Genomic DNA, 17221 nt, shown 5'->3' on the forward strand with positions numbered 1-17221 from the left:
GTGCCTGGCGCTGGCGGCTGTGCGCCTGTGCCGTGGTCGACGCGAGGAGCAATGGAGGGCGGCGGGAAGTTAGCATACAGCTACGGCGGCGTGGAGCCCCGCAAGTTCGGACTCGGCCTCGTCGCCGGCCTCCTCCTCGTATCCTGCGCCTACTTCTCCACCGTCAAATTCGACGCCGTCCACATCGTCATGAGCAAGCAACAGATTAAACCACAAGCATGTAAGGATCCATGCAGACCGAGTTCTCTCACTATCTGCTAAACTCATCCAAGAGCTGACGACCGGCTTGCTCTTCATTTCCAACGATTTAGATTCGGGCCTGCAAGGTCAAGGTGCATGGTCGTCGAAGGAGGGGAGCAAGGCAGAGGTGCTCGAGAAAGATGGCGACGGCGGCAACGGCATTTCCTCTTTCGGGCAAGGTGAATCAGGCAAGCATCCATTTGGAGGTTTGATCATTCCACATTCCATGGGGACCGAGCTGACCTCGTGTTTTTGGTACTTTCGCTGGTTTGCAACTCTGCACGCAAGGTCCTGTAAGCTCGCTCGAGGAAAAGCAGAAAGATGAGACGTTTGCGAGGAATAATGGTGATGCCGCAGGCGTTGCTGTTGTCTCTGCGGCCCCACCGAATCTAGCAGAGGAGGGTGGCAAGGATGAGGTCCCTGAGAAGGATGATGACCCAAGTGCCGTTGCTGCTCTTCCTCCCTTGTCATCAGATTCCTCAGACAGCACGCAAGAATCATCAGGTCAGGAAGCAGCCAGCTTCAAGCCTTGAACTAACCCAAATCAAGCTTCCCAGGATAAGTCTGTGATTTTGTTCCTACTTTCCTGTCCAGGTGTTCTTGAAGATCAGGAATTGCAGGTGCAGAATGCTATTGCAGCAGCTGCTAATCCACCCAAGGAAAGCAATAGTATCAGCAGCAACGACAACGGCAGCTCCTCTGAGACTCCGTCTGATCCAGCTGAAATCCCTGTTCCTGCTCCCTCTCCAGAAATTGAGCCCCCTTCTTCTGCTAACGAGATTTCTGCTACTTCTTCGGAGGTTAAGGCCCCTCCATTTCAGATGACTCCACCTATTCCTGAGGTCAAGCAAACAGGTAAATGATTCTTTAATTTCGTGGTAAAAGATTCCATTTTTCCTCTGACAGATCATTTATTAACATTTTGTATTTTTTATTAACCATTTTGCATTTGGAGTCATCTTGCATTCTAGTTAGACTGGCCAAATTTTAGCCTCCCTAAAAGAATTGACACCATTTGGTTCCTACCAAGTTTTGGCTTATATTTTGGTGGTCTGGCTTTGGTTGGCCGGACAAACAAGGGAAGGGTGAAGTGGAAACTTGGTGAGAGTGACTGCACATAGTCCAACAGTTTCAGTTTCCAATCATTTTGCACTAGAAACAAAGGCGTGGCTTTGTCATGCCAACACCAGATTTGGGCCAATGTAGAATTCGGTGTGAGTCATAGTTACCTAGAGTTCTCTCCAAATGATGTATTCACCTAAATTTGTGCCATGGTCAGTAGAAATGGTCTTAGATGATGTTTCCACCTAAATCTTTGTCCCAGATTAAAAAACATAGTCATTGATTAACATGAGGAGTTGCATGGAGCTACAAATTCTCTTGAAAATGGTCGTGGCATCTAACACGGTTGCTATATATGGTCTCATTTTAGTTCACAGATAAGATATAACATAGTAGGCTCCATGCCTACCCGAACTTGCGCAAAAAGCCTGATTCTTCTATTGGTACTGCATAAATTCCTCCACACTCTGTTGCTGCAACCTAACCCAATGCAGAGAAAAAGGACAATGATTTAGATACTGATCCAACAAAACTAAGAACAAGGGAAAGAGGCTAGTAAATAAAAATAATGAGGATTCAGACACCAGTTGCTGACATTGTGTATAGAATTTTTAGTCCATAATTTCTAGCAATTGTTAGGAATCAAACATTATTGGAAGATAGAAAGATTTATAAATGAACCTGTATTGTAGATGAAAGCATCTAGGCCTCTAGTTGGATTTCGATGATTAATGTCAATACAAGATTACTATGACTAACGTGTGTTTTGCAGAGGCACTTAAGTTAGGTCATGGTAATGGAGATCGATTGGGCAATCGAGGTGGTCATGCCCCTACAATGGAAATCATTTCGGTTTTCAAAGGATGGACGACAAGGTTAAGGATGACTAGTTCTAAGTGTCGATTGGAGTTGGAGAGACACTTAGAGTAGTTTAGGACTTTGTTTTTCCTTTGGCCGTACTATTAAGGGGGGTATGGACGGGTAGCTTGACCTAGGTGAGTCTAGTAAGTTAGGTGTGGTGCACACTTGTTGAAACTAGCACTAGGTAGCTCCTACATTTGCCTAAGATCCAATGGAGCAAACTTCATTCACATATGATCGAGAGTTGGAAGTGAATGGAGGGTCAAATGCTGACCGGACGCTGGCTCCGGTGCGACCGGACGCTGGCCGCAGGGGCCGGTCAGTTCATTTGATCAAGAGATTGCGTTTGGTGCGACCGGACGCTGGAGTGATCAAGTGAACGGACGCTGAGAGGCAGCGTCCGGTCGACTCCAGTAAGGTTACAGAGAAGGAAATCTGCGACCGGACCCTGAGGATCCAGCGTCCGGTCGAGTACAATAAGCATCCAGTGAGGGTTTAATGCGACCGGACGCGTCCGGTCAGTGGTGATCGGACCCTGCCAGCGTCCGGTCAACACTTAAACACTGGAATGTGGGTTGAACTGACCGGAGCGTCCGGTCACCCCGCAGAAGCTCATAACGGTTCGTTTTTCAGGTTGCCTTATAAATAGAAGCTCCACTCGTGTGTGGAGTTACTTTTGCTCATTCCAACAGCTGAGAAACACGTTTGTGAGTGCCAAGAAGAGCAAGGTCCTAGTGAGCTGATTGAGATTTGAGAATCCAAGAGAGTAGCCTCATTAGTGAATCAAGAGTAGCAAAGTGTGCATCCACCGTTCTCATTAGGCTTCGAGTGGTCAAGTGAGAGTTCGTGCTTGTTACTCTTGGTGATCGCCATCACCTAGACGGCTTGGTGGTGATTGGGAGCTTGGTGATCACCCGGCGGAGCTTGTGGGTGACCCAACTCAAGTTGTGAGCGGTTTTGGGTGATTCGTCGCGACGAAGTGTCGAAGAATCAACCCGTAGAGAGCACTTGATCCACCGTTCTACACCAAATTTGGGCCAGTGTAGAATCCGGTGTGAGTCATAGTTACCTAGAGTTCTCTCCAAATGATGTATTCACCTAAATCTGTGCCATGGTCAGTAGAAATGGTCTTAGATGATGTTTCCACCTAAATCTTTGTCCCAGATTAAAAAACATAGTCATTGATTAACATGAGGAGTTGCATGGAGCTACAAATTCTCTTGAAAATGGTCATGGCATCTGACACGGTTGCTATATATGGTCTCATTTTAGTTCACAGATAAGATATAACATAGTAGGCTCCATGCCTACCCGAACTTGCGCAAAAGGCCTGATTCTTCTATTGGTACTGCATAAATTCCTCCACACTCTGTTGCTGCAACCTAACCCAATGCAGAGAAAAAAGGACAATGATTTAGATACTGATCCAACAAAACTAAGAACAAGGGAAAGAGGCTAGTAAATAAAAATAATGAGGATTCAGACACCGGTTGCTGACATTGTGTATAGAATTTTTAGTCCATAATTTCTAGCAATTGTTAGGCATCAAACATTATTGGAAGATAGAAAGATTTATAAAATGAACCTGTATTGTAGACAAAGAAGACCGTAAGCATTTACTAATTGCAGTCACGTCCTAACTAAATCTTTCTTTTTGAAACACTTGTGTGCAATCTAGAGAGTTTGTTAAAATGGAATTATATTAAAAAAAACTCGACCTGCGGGGGGGCGCGGGGGGGGGGTGTTGACGGCCCCCGGGTTATGCCCTTTAAGAAGAAGATCTTCTCACACAGATCGAGAAAACCCCCGAACCCCCGCCCCCATCCTAATGCAGGAGGTACCGTAACCCTGTGAGAACCGGGCCGGGGCCTAACACTGCGCTTTGGCACCTGGGGACGGGCGAGGGGATTTTTTTAACCTCAGCCTGAAATCTGCTCCCACGGGGAGTTGAACCTAGGACCTGAGGAGTGCCGCCGGGGTACTCTGACCAACTGGACTAGAGGCCCTTTGGCAAAATGGAATTATATTAAGACTGAAGTTATTAGGAGGCATATATATGTTTAATTTAGTGCATATACGAATATAACTACTACTATAGTGATGGCCCCTTGTGTTTATTGATGTATAATTGAAATTGTTGTTTTCCCTTTTGTTACACCCAATGACTCAAATCTATCTACCAGGTTACACTTGTGTTTAGAGGAAAAATTGTGAGTTCTCCATTTGGTGAACAAAATGAGTATACAACCGGTGAGATGATGGTAAATCAACAAATCGAAGGGGAAAAGGTATAAGGTCACCTCACCAGCTGATTGTTGGAAGAACATGGACCGTTGAAATTGCTTTACACATTAGATAATAGTAGATTACAGTGACTGTTTGATATTGGATACACTTGTTGGAGCTTAAGGATCTGAGGGCGTAGGAGTGTGAGGGGAGGCCTGGGCTTGAAACCCCGGCGATGAACTGGCGGCGCCGTGCTCGGCGCCTAGCTGAGAACTCGGCGACAACAGGAAGACATGAACAGTAACGCCCCGGGGCCCAAGGATCCTAGGCTAAAAATCTATTACTTCAGAATGTTTGACATTTATACCAACTCAATAACAAATCTCTCCTGAATCTAAGGGCTAACAAACTCGACTTAACAAACTCCAACCAAAATAGCAATCCTGATAACTGACTCCTACTGAATCGGCTGAAGCCAAACTGGCTCCCACGCCTGGACCCTGGTGACCGCAGTCTGGTGCATGCCTCTGCATGACTTGCTCAACCACTCTTCTTGTTATGGTGCTGGTACACTTTTCCCACCATAACATCACTCCCCCCTCGACGAATAGCTCGTCCTCGAGCTAGAAGGCGGGGAACTCAGCGCGGAATTCTTCAAGCGGCTCCCTGGTGGCGTCGGCTTTAGGCAAGTCTTCCCACTAGATCAAGACATGCCAAGTGCCCCGACGAAGCTGGGCACGTAGAGCACTGGCTGGCTGCTGGAGCCGATGACTGTGGCGCAGTGGAGGAAGGGCCAGGGCGTTGTTGGAGGAGTCCCCAGAAACGGCTTGAGGACGCCAACATGAAAGACGTTGTGGATGCGTGCTCCTTCTGGCAACAACAGACGGTACGCGACATCACCAATGCGCTCTGTCACCTGGAATGGGCCGGCGAACCGCGGGTTCAGCTTACCCTGCGGTCCTGGCAACAGCGACTGCACCGGTCGATGGAGGATGCGTAGCCACACCCAATCACCCACTACAAACGCCAGGGGCGATGGTGGCCGTCGTAGTAGCGCTTGGCATATTCCTGGGCCTGGAGAAGGCGTTCGCGCACCTCAGCTAGGAAGGTGTCGCGATCCTGGAGAAGCGCGTCGACGGTGTGGTAGGACGTGTTGTAGCAGTACTCTGCCCAGGGCAGCCACTCCAACCAAGCACGGGGGCGGTCGCCGGTGATGCAACGTAAATACATGGCAATGATCTTGTTCACTGCTTCCGACTGGCCGTTAGTTTGTGGGTAGAACGTCGTACTGAGGGGGAGTTTGACCCTCGTCAACTTGAACAGATCCCGCCACACATTGCCAGTGAACACGGGATCCCTGTCGCTGACAATGGAGTTGGGGAACCCGTGCAGGCGAACGATGGCCTCGAAGAATGCCTTGGCGACCGATGCTGCTGTATACGGATGACTGAGCGCTATAAAGTGCGCGTGCTTGGAGAAGCGATCCACCACAGTCAAGATGACGCTCTTTCCATTAACACGCGGCAGGCCTTCGATGAAGTCGAGCGAGATGTCGGACCACACCTGCGATGGCACCTCTAGGGCTGCAGCAGCCCTGCCGACCGAAGGGAGTCGACCTTGTTCTTCTGGCAGATGGCGTAGGCATGCACAAAGTCGCGCACCTGTGCACGATCGCCCTTGATGTAGAACTAGGCGCGCAGACAGTGCAGGATCTTCTAAACACCCTCATGCCCAACCGAGTGGGCAAGATCCAGCACGGTGGGCAGCAGCTCCGACTGTGCTAGCACAAAGACGCAGGAGCCGTGAAGAATGAGGCCGTCCACGACGCGCCAAGGGGCACCGCGTTCAGCGGCGATCGAGTCCTGCAGCGCGCGCAGCGCTGTGTCCTCATCGAGCTTGCGGCGGAGGTTGTCGAAGAGGTCGAAGGATGGTCCTGATAGGGCGTGGAGAAGATCAGTAGCCTCGTCACGCCGGGACAGCGCGTCTGCAACCACGTTCATTCGCCCCGACCAAAACTCGACGGCGAAGTCATAGCCAAATAGCTTGGAGACCCACTGGTGTTGAGGCAGGGTGCAGAGGCGCTGGTCGAGGAGGAACTTGAGCGCATAGTGATCGGTGCGCACGACGAAGCGACGCCCCCATAGATAGGGCCTCCAGTGACGAACAGCCTGCACCAAACCAATTAGTTCCCGCTCGTACGCAGCTAGCTTCATGTGCCTTGGCGAGAATGGCCTACTGAAGAACGCAATGGCGCCCGTGCCCTGGTGCAGCATAGCGCCAAAACCCGACCTAGAGGCATCGCAGTCCATCGTGAAGGGTAGCTCGAAGTCCGGAAGTTGGAGAACCGGAGCCACAGCCAGCGCTTGTTTCAGCGCCTTGAACGCCACCTCGGCCTCCTTTGACCATAGAAAAGCATCCTTGCGTAGGAGCTGCGTGAGGGGCGCAGCGATGGCGCCGAAGTTGTTGATGAAGCGGCGGTAGTAGCCCACCAAGCCGAGGAAGCCACGGAGACCCCACGCTGAGCGCGGCTGTGGCCACGACATCACTGCTTCCACCTTGGACTGGTCCATGGCCACTCCATCCATGGAAATGATGTGGCCTAGGTACGTGACGGAGGACGTGGCGAACGAACACTTACCGCGTTTGATGCGCATCTGTTGTATGCGCAACGCTGTGAGGACGGCCTTGACATGCTAGAGGTGTGACGTCCACGAAGGGTTGTAGAATAATATGTCATCGAAGAAAACCAACATGAACTTACGTAGGTACGGCCGAGGGACCGTGTTCATGAGGCTCTGGAATGTCGCTGGCGCGTTGGTCAGGGCGAACGACATGACCAAAAACTCGAAGTGCCCCTATGCGTGCAGAAGGCCGTCTTCTCATTGTCATCAGTGTGCATCCGAACTTGATGGTAGCCCGAACGGAGATCCAACTTGGTGAAAAATTTGGCGCCTTTGAGTTCATCCAGGAGCTCCTCTACCACTAGAATAGGGAATTTGTCCTTGACTATGCGGTCGTTGAGGGCGCGATAATCCACACAAAAGCGCTAGGAGGAGTCCGGTTTCTTGACCAGCAGCACCGGCGCTGAGAACGCCAACATACTTGGTGGGATGACGCCCTAGGACAGCATAGCAGCACACTAGGACTCGAGCTCCTCTTTCTGTAGCTGTGGATACCGGTAGGGGCGGACTGCTACCGGCGCCGTGTTGGGCTGCAGATGTATTCTGTGATCACATGAACGGACCGGTGGCAAGCCCTGGGGCTTGACGAAGAGGTCCTTGAAGGACTATAGTGAGCGCTCCATCAGAGCCGGCCTATCCTGGCGAAGTGCATGGAGGCGCTGAGTTGATTGTACGTCATGCCGTGTCGAGCCGATGCCACGCCAGAACACGCGGCGACCTCTGCGTGAGAACGCCATGCACAAGTCATCGAAGTCCCAGAGGATGGGCCCCAACGTCCTTAGAAAAGTGACACTGAGGACCATGTCGTAGTCGTCAATCGGGATGGAGTAGCAGTCGATGGAGAACTGTTCGTTGGCGATGCGAATGGCAACGTCCTTCGCGAGGCCACGGCAGGCCACGTGGTCACCGTTGGCGATGATGACCCCGACGCCTGTGCAGGGGTGGAACTGAAGGCCAACGCGTCAGGCGACGTCGCCGCGCACAAAATTGTGCGTGGACCCTAAATCCAAGAGCGCAACAAACTGCTCATTGCCAATCTATATGTAGAGCTGCATGGTGTCTTCTATACGGATGCCAGTAAAGGCGTTGAGCGAGATCATGGGGGTGTCGGGGTTGAACGGCGGTGGGTCTGCTGCTGCAGGTGCTTCTGGCGCATCATCGGCGTCGTCTGGTTCCTCGACGATGTAGTCAGACGCCTCCAGATAAAAGAGCCGGGCGCACTTATGGCCGCGAACGTACTGCTCATCACAGTTATAGCAGAGCCCCTGCTTGCGGCGTTCGGCCATCTCCTCAGGTGATAGCCACTTAAAGGGGCGTGTTGTGGCTGTCTGCGCGGATGAAGCTGATGCTGAAGTCCCCTGGGAACCCACCGGTGTGGTCAATGCTGGTGCAGCACCCGCGTTGCGTTGAGGCGGTCGAGCCGGCAGCGCTGGCAAGGCGAGTGGGGCAGGAGCATTCCGCCGCTCGGACGCGCGTGCCAGCCGCATGGCACGCTGGAGATCTTGTGGGTCATGGAGCTCGACGTCGACGCGGATGTGGTCCGAAAGGCTGTCGGTGAACAGCTGCGCCTGCTGGTACGGCGAGAGGCGGCCAGTGTGCGCCATACGTGCCTGGAACACATCTAGGTACGCATCGACTAAGGACGTGAAGGGTAGGCGTGCCAGGTCCACCAGGTGATTGGTACTGAGCGGGGGTCCGAAGCGCTGATGACAAAGGCGCTTGAACTCTTCCTACTCGGGCCTGCCGGCATCACGTTCCAAGATGGTGTACCACATCTGAGCCGTGCCGACGAGGTGGTAGGACGCGAGCCAGACCCAATCAGCGTGGCAAGTCTGCTGGCCATGGAAAAACTGCTCACACTTGAGCAGCCAGCCGAGCGGGTCCGCCTTGCCGTCATAGGTTGGGAAGGACAGCTTATGGTAGCGTGGAACAGCAGGGCCCTCCGGTTCTAGCGGTAGATGAGGCAGTGGCGGCGGTGTATGCATCGCATCCGAAGGTGGCGGCGCAGCGACCCCTGCCCCTTGCATGATGGATGTCAGGGAAGGCACGGGCGATGGCGAGTGCGGGAAGGAAATCTGGGTGATGGGAACACCTGTGGATGGCGGTGGCGATGGCAGGGATAGGGCCCCGGTGATGGTGACTCCGGTGGTCGGCACTGGTGGTGCAGCCTAGAAAGGCAGCACAGATAGTGGCAACTCCGAGATGGCCGGGGCCGACGCAGGCAGCTCTGAAATGCCGCCGTAACCCGATAGCCCGTACTAGAAGAATGGCTGCACCAAAGATGAGGGCCGGCACTCCACAGCAGCGAGATGCAAGGAGATGTCCCCCATTTGGCGTTGCATCGCATAGATGGCCGTCGTCAAGGCGTTGAAGGCCTCGATGGGAGATGCTGGGTCATGGACTACGAACTGAGCAGCGACGCGGTGGTGGCAACGATGGGCGCAGAGGTGGTGAGCACAAGGAACGTGGAGGTGGTGGTGGCGGCGATGGCAGCGGCGGTGGTTGGAACGACGGTGGCGGCTGATGAACCAAGACCAGACATGGCTGATACCAGGTTGTTGGAGCTTAAGGATCTGAGGGCGTAGGAGTGCGAGAGGGGAGGCCTGGGCTTGAAACCCCAGCGACGAACTGGCGGCGCCTGGCTGAGAACTCGGCGACAACATGAAGACGTGAACAATAACGCCCGGGGGCCCAAGGGGAGACAAACTCAATCCCAGGCTAAAAATTTATTACTTCAGAATGTTTGACACTTATACCAACTCAATAACAAATCTCTCCTGAATCTAAGGGCTAACAAACTCGATTTAACAAACTCCAACCAAAATAGCAATCATGATAACTGACTCCTACTGAATCGGCTGAAGCTAAACTGGCTCCCACGCCTGGACCCCGGTGACCGCACTCTGGTGCATGCCTTCGCATGACTTGCTCAGCCACTCTTCTTGTTACGCGCTGGTACACTTTTCCCACCATAACAACACTGCAGAAAATACATAGGTCAGTTTATTTAGGTGTTTCTTAGTTCAGTTTAAGTTGCTGTGAATGCCTTCCAATGTGGGTCCATATGAAGAATCGTAAAGGTACTAAAAGATGAATTAGAAATTAATTACATAAAAATGCCTAAGAGGACAAAAAACGAGTAGAATCAGGCCACTAATAAAATAGAAAATCCAACATAAGACATCACAAAAAGGTAAAAAATGGACGGAACAGATGTTGATTCGCGGAGCTATTCTAACTCAGAGCCTAGATGGGTCTTGTAGATAAACATGAACATGACATGGATATAGAAGGTATACAAGAATATAAAAGCTAAGGATTAGACTAATTTGCCTCCATGAAAATTTGAATTGTATAGGCATTTCAAATCTTAATATTATTGGAAAAAAATAAGAACATATGTGTATGTGGCTGATGTTGAAATAAATTGAAGAAAGAGGGAGAGGAGAATATACCTAGGCCTTGTTTAGATGCCATCCAAATTCTAAGTTTTTTCACTTTCTCTTCATCACATCAATTTTTAGCCGCTTGCATGGAGTATTAAATATAGGTAAAAAAATAACTAATTACACAGTTTAGTTGGAAATCACGAGATGAATCTTTTGAGCCTAGTTGGTCCACGATTGGACAATATTTGTCAAATAAGACGAAAGTGGTACTATTCATCGGGTTGAAATTTTTTCGCAATCTAAACGAGGCCCTAGTGGGCGTAACAGAAGAGAGCTGGATTTAGCAGGGGCACCCACCGGATACCCGGAATTGGAGCTGTACTCTAGAATTGTCACCTTGTACAAAAGAGAGAAGGGATCATCATCACTCGTACTGTGGCCTTGTATACTGGAGAAAGAAGAGAGCAGCAGCATATGTGCTGGATCTGTTGAGGACGGAAGATAGCAGTGAGTGCCTTACCATGGCGGGCCAGACTAGCATGTGGTCTTAGGACGGGGCTGCTGCTGCTGCCCCTGCCGCCGCCTCCCCTGGTACGGGGAAGATGACTCGTGAAGCATCACGAACACACGAACATACGCCGAGCCCAGGTATTGGATGAACAGCCGATCAAACTCTATCACAGTGAGTATCTAATAAGAGGATTGGTTAGAAGCAGTACAGCAAAAAAGATCTCAAACAGAGCCCACATAACGATTGATTCATGGCATATACATGGAGATAAGGATGCGCTGTTCTCCTAATGGGCATTCCATCGAACACCTCATGTGTGCTATCGATGTCGACATCTCGAGGCCAAGGCCGGCGTCCTCCACCTTCACAGCGGCGGTGGCGGCAATGGGCAGCGAGACGTAGTCGATGCTACCGACGTCCACGGCGCCTCTCCTTCCCCTTTCTCCTTCCAATCCAACAAAAAATATGTTGGAGTTCTCCGGCCTGGAAGAGTTGCGTTGTTAAGTAGCCAAGTGAAATCACAGCAGTATATGTGACTGATTTAGAATCTGCTTTGGCTCACCGTGTAGAGAGGTGGAGCTCTATTCATCTGCCTCACGCGAGGGCCACATGGCGTGGAGCATTTCAGGAGTGACCTGCTGTTGCTGCCTCAGCCACTCTGATTATGTTCTGAAACAATCCCATGTGTGCGCCTCGGCGACGAGGGCACGCGAGCGGAGTAGGCCTTGCTGGAGGCCGTGGAAGTAGAAGGCGTGAGGCGTACCACGTTGCTCGCCGTGGCGCCAACAGTCGACGGAGTTCGCTGGCCGCTGCCTTGGATGTGCAGATGCGTCGCCGTCCGCGGCCGCGCTACCCCGCCTCGGTCGCGTCACCCAGCCTAGGTAGCGCTCGCGCCACAGTGTGCCGCCTTGGCGGCTCACACTGATGCGCCGCCGTGCGCGGCCCGCCCTCCACCTTGGCCGCGCTCGCATCACGCTGCCGCCGTTCATTGCTGCGCCGCTCCACCTCGGCCGCGCAGATGCGCGGCGCCGCCCGCATAGTCACGCCGCCTCGCGACCCCGCTGCTGGTCTGCTACGACTATGCCTTCGTCGTCCGTGGCCGGTGCCGCGCCCGAGTCGCCTCGCTCGTGCCGGGGTGGCTGGGGAGTGGGGACGCCGTCCCCGCGCGCCCGCGGCCCCTGCCCGGTCCGTGGTGGCAAGTGGAGGCCGGCGGAGCCGGCGAAACGGACATGCGGTTTCGTGACGATTCTGGAACTCCCGTGCTAGCGGCTTAATGGGTAAAACCCGAACCGATCCTCAATCGAACGGCCCATATCGTGAGTTCGCTGGATCCAACGGCTTGCGGATTGTCGGATGACGTGGCTAGCGGGTATGCCCGAACCTTGGCTCTGGATGGGCTGGTTCGTATCGTTGCTGGTTCGTGAAGAAGTATTGGTGGCTGGTTTATGTGAGAGAAAAATACTGTTTCGGTCGGAAATTTACGATCGTTTACGACACGCCACAGCTAAACGAACGGGCTGTAAAGATATGGAGATTATAACTTTCCTTGTGTTTTTTGCCAACAAAACTAGGTCCATGCACGGGCCTGTTGGTTGGCGGATGAGAAACCTTGAATGGTGCAGGCATGCATCTCAGGCGTCCATTTTTGAATGCTTGGGGCAGGATAGGTTGCCTGGCAGGCTCCACACCAAACAAGCTCGTTAAATATATTTTTATGAAAAAATATTGACATATGTACCCATACCTCACACTCAGAATTTTGGTAGATTTGAGCTTGGTAGCAATCCAAACACCCTTTTTCCCCCTTGATTCGAACACCATTTTTGCCACATTTTGGCCCCGCCTAAATTTATCATTTCCAAATTTTACTTTAGGATTGCTCATCGGTCATGACAAAAACCAAATAGACTCGAAGACTTTAAGGGCCAATTTGGTTGATGTCTGCCAAATATAAAAGCAGCCGACAGACATCTTCACCGTAGGGCGACCAAATCGAACGTTTTGCCTTCTTCCGATAACATTTTAGTCCATGAACTAAATAATCCCTAAGACTCGATGCAAGAACAAATTGACTCCCACCTATCCAAGTTCTAAGTCATAAATTATGTACTCTTAGGTGCTAATAATGTACATTTCACATGCAATTTGTAATGTTCTTGACACACATAAACAGTATTACCCCTATAAGTTGAGGCCGCAATTATGAAGGGATTTATAAGCAAGCCACCCACACAAGAACCCTTTTGTGTTTTAGGACTTGTTTGGATGTACTAGTCGGATTTACATTAATCTACATGCGTTGGAGTGAGAAAAATTCATATAAGACGGTAACTGAGCAAAGTATTTAATCTAATGGTTGCAAGATTGGGAGGCGCCGGTGCGGGAGTGGAAGCCGCTGTGCGACCTGACGTCGAACTATCGCATCGACTGGTGCGAGCTGGAGGGCGACGTCCGCGTGGTCGGCTCCAACGCCAGCGTCACCCTGGTGGCGCCCCCTGGTGCCGACAACCACAACTTTCACGAGGAGTCATGGAGCATCAAGCCGTACCCGCGCAAGGCGGACCCAAACGCCATGCACAGCGTCCGCGCGCTGACGGTGCGGTCGGTGGCCGCCATGGCCACCGCCACCGACGCGCCGCCGCCAGCCTACACGGACTGGCAAGACGTGCTGGCGCTGGTGTTCTCGGTCCGCGGGTACACGGGCAACTACTTCCACGCGTACACGGACGTGATCCTGCCTCTGTTCCTGACGGCGCGGCGGTACGCCGGCGAGGTGGTGCTGCTGGTGACCGACTTCCAGGCGTGGTGGGTGGGCAAGTACCTGCCGGTGTTCAGGAGCCTCTCCAACTACGCGCCGGTGGACCTGGACCGCGACCCGCGCGTGCGCTGCTTCTGGCACGTCCAGGTCGGGCTCACCAGCCACGACGACTTCGGCATCGACCCGCGCCGCGCGCCCAACGGCTACTCCATGCTGGACTTCACCCGGTTTATGCGCGCCACCTACGGGCTCCCGCGCGACGTCGCCCTCTCCCCCGTGGCGTCGTCCTCGCGGGATCAGCGGCGGCGGCGGCCGCGGCTCCTGGTGATCGCGCGCGCGCACGCGGCGGTTCCTGAACACGGAGGAGATCGTGCGGGGCGCGCGGAAGGTGGGGTTCGAGGTGGTGGTGTCGGAGGGGGCGCACGAGGTAGCGCCGTTCGCGGAGCTGGTGAACACGTGCGACGCGGTGGTGGGCGTGCACGGCGCCGGGCTGACCAACATGGTGTTCCTGCCCCGTGGCGGGGTGGTGGTGCAGGTGCTGCCGCTGGGCCCGCTGGAGTTCGTGGCCAGCTACTTCCGGGGCCCCGCCAGGGACATGGGGCTGAGCTACCTCGAGTACCGCGTCTCGTCGGAGGAGAGCACGCTGGTCGACCAGTACCCGCGCGACCACCCCGTGCTCACGGCCCCGATGAGCGTCAAGGCCAAGGACTGGGTGTCCTTCATGGGGGTCTACCTCTTCAAGCAGGACATCCGCCTCGACATGAAGCGCTTCCGCCCCGTCCTCAAAAAGGCACTCGCGCGACTTAGGGCAAAGCCCAAGAATAACAACAACTAATCAATCTACGTTTCGCTGAAATTTAGCTTATGCTAATGCTTATGCTGATTTGTTGTGAGAGAAAAACACCGCTGAAAATTATTGTTGAAGTAGTTCAAGCAAACAGGACCATTATTGTTGAAGTAGTTCAAGCCCCAGCAATGTAATTTTGGTACGGTACCTCCTGCTGTAAATCTTTGAACGGAGAGCTTTCACTTCTACTCCTACTATATATAGTTTTATATTACTATTACTACAAAAAAAAAATCTTCTCCGTGATTGAGCCGATTGAGGTAGCCGCACATTTTTACCTTCTCTGGCACGTTACCATATGATTAATTGATTATGTACATGATACTACGTACCCAAGTAATTAAAAAGCGCAGATAGGTCAAATTCGTACATGCTATACGTATAGTATTCGATCGTGCCATGTTGCTCCGCGGCAAACTTCTAATGGCCCTTGAAAGGAGAGAAAGATGTACAGATAGATTAAGAGCACGTTTGGATCCATTAGCACTAAAAATGAGTAGTAGCTAACTATTAATTTCGTTAGCAGGTTTTGAGTTATTAATAGGTCATAATAGTTCATATGCACCTTCAACTTACTATCCAACCAGCTGAATTTTAGTGCTAAACAGATCCTAAGGTTGCTCATCTGCATTTCGGCTGCGAAGGAACATGGGATAGCGCTGGTTCTAGAGATTCGTTTGAATGATGCGATCTAGTGACTCAGAAGTATCTCTTGCGCCCAATCTCGCGCTCTGTGTAGTAGGGTATTCGAGGAGTCGTCGCACAAGCAGCTCGCAACTATCGTAGATTACTCCTGCAAGGAGAATCTCAAGAAGCCATAGCCCATAGGCATTATACAGGTGGATTCTCTCGATCCATCCGTTTTTATAATATGTTATGTGCACTCCATTTGATCCAAAATATATATACTCTTTACATTCCTAAATAAATTAATTCCTAGAGTTGTCTTAAATCAAACTTTTTAAATTTGACCAAATTTAATAAAAAACGTTCCAATTTATGACACCAAATTAGTATCATTTATATAATACCATAAACTATAACTTTTTAATGTGCTCGTTTGGTGTCACATATATTTGTATTTTTCTGTAAATTTGATCAGATATAAATAAATTTTGACTTTAAACAACTCTAGAATAGATTTATTTAGAGACTAGGTAGTAGGTCATTGTAATTTTGCTCTATGTAATCTAATAAGTAAGTTCATAGAAAAAATACACCATCTATAAGCATCAAAATAGTTTTGTTAATTCATAAAAAATGTTTTGTTAAAATCCATCTGTTATGATCTCGCGTGGCTAAATGGAACTTGGGATTGTAAATAGCAACATCAGGGGAAGAACAGGGAAGAACACGGCTGATTCTTTCTTTCTTTTTTTGAAACAAAAACACGGCTGATTCTCGAGCCAACAAGCAGCCTGTTCGGGAGGCTGTAAACGATCGTGGATTATTTACTGCTAGCTGGTTTGGTGTGAGAGAAAAACACTGTTCCTGACTGAAAATTTACGATCGTTTACGAGCGAGCGAACATGCTGAAGAGCCGGCAACGAAAGCCGTTTTCAGTTACAAGAATGACGAGGTGCTTATGTTCATATTCCACCGCTGCGCAACTACACAGTCCACAGGCCACCCTCAGAAGCCCACTACCTTCACCCACTCTAAAGCCCAAAGCCGGCCCACTATATCATAACACCATCACAAAATGTGTTTTGATAGTCCATTTATTTCATATATATATTTATATAAAGTTGGTTATAATTAGAAAAGTTTAACTTAAACAAAACTAAAACAATGTATATCTTAAAACAGGTTGAGTCACAGCCAAAATGTAGATATGTAAACATAGGCTTGCTTGGTTTGAGCCGGAAGTTATCTGGTGGCGACTGGTTAATGCAAATGCATGACACTCGTTATTTAGGGCTGACCAAAATTTTAGCAGATGTGTGTTTAGATCATTAATTTTGATTTGGCCAAGACAAAAAGGTGTCAAACTATTCTAGTCAATGACAAAACGAAGCCTACGTATGCTTAAAATTTTACAGTGTCAAATTGAAGTACAATCAACATGAAGCCCTACATATGCTAAGCAGATTGAACTCATTCCTCCCCAGAGTGACAGAAACATCAGCGATGGAGTGAAGACGCCTAGCCGCCATCTTGCAAGATGCCCATGTTAACCATCCAAACACAGAGAAAATACGTAGTGAAAACTACATGTTCAATAAAAACATGAAATTAAAACCAACTCAAAAAAACATATTTATATTACTTGATTTTTTTAAACTTAGCATATCCACTGCATCAATATATGTATTTACATGCAAAAGTTGGTATGCAAACTCTTTTTTGAAAAATACATACAAAAATGATAAATTTCAGATGCATGTCCACTAGAATACAAAATTGCATGAATTGTCTTCTATTGACATATACCTGAAATTTGTCATTTTCATATAAACTTTTCTAGATGTGTCATTTGCGTCCTAACTTTTACATGTGAGTAGGTATATGAACTATAGATGTGCCACGTTTAAAAAAATTGAGTGATCCAAATATGTGTTTTTGTGTTGTTTTTTTCTATCAAAAATTAATGTAGTTTCCACCTTAGTATTTTTCGACAAATACAGTGCCAAATTGCAAAAAAAA

The 17221-nt window shown here is 50.2% G+C and overlaps 1 long non-coding RNA gene and 1 pseudogene across 1 annotated transcript; one reads left to right on the forward strand and one right to left on the reverse strand.

The window, feature by feature from the left end:
• The first annotated feature begins 20 nt into the window (after nucleotides 1-20).
• LOC136457839 (beta-1,2-xylosyltransferase XYXT1-like) lies at nucleotides 21-14563 on the forward strand (annotated as a pseudogene).
• LOC136457840 (uncharacterized) lies at nucleotides 10786-12031 on the reverse strand. Its single transcript, XR_010759825.1, has 3 exons — nucleotides 11533-12031; nucleotides 11232-11453; nucleotides 10786-11149 (listed from the first exon to the last, which is right to left on the reverse strand). It is a non-coding gene; the product is annotated as an uncharacterized lncRNA (long non-coding RNA).
• Nucleotides 14564-17221: the final 2658 nt, after the last annotated feature.

The sequence above is a fragment of the Miscanthus floridulus genome, chromosome 6 (assembly GCF_019320115.1).
Source record: "Miscanthus floridulus cultivar M001 chromosome 6, ASM1932011v1, whole genome shotgun sequence".
Taxonomy (NCBI): domain Eukaryota; kingdom Viridiplantae; phylum Streptophyta; class Magnoliopsida; order Poales; family Poaceae; genus Miscanthus; species Miscanthus floridulus.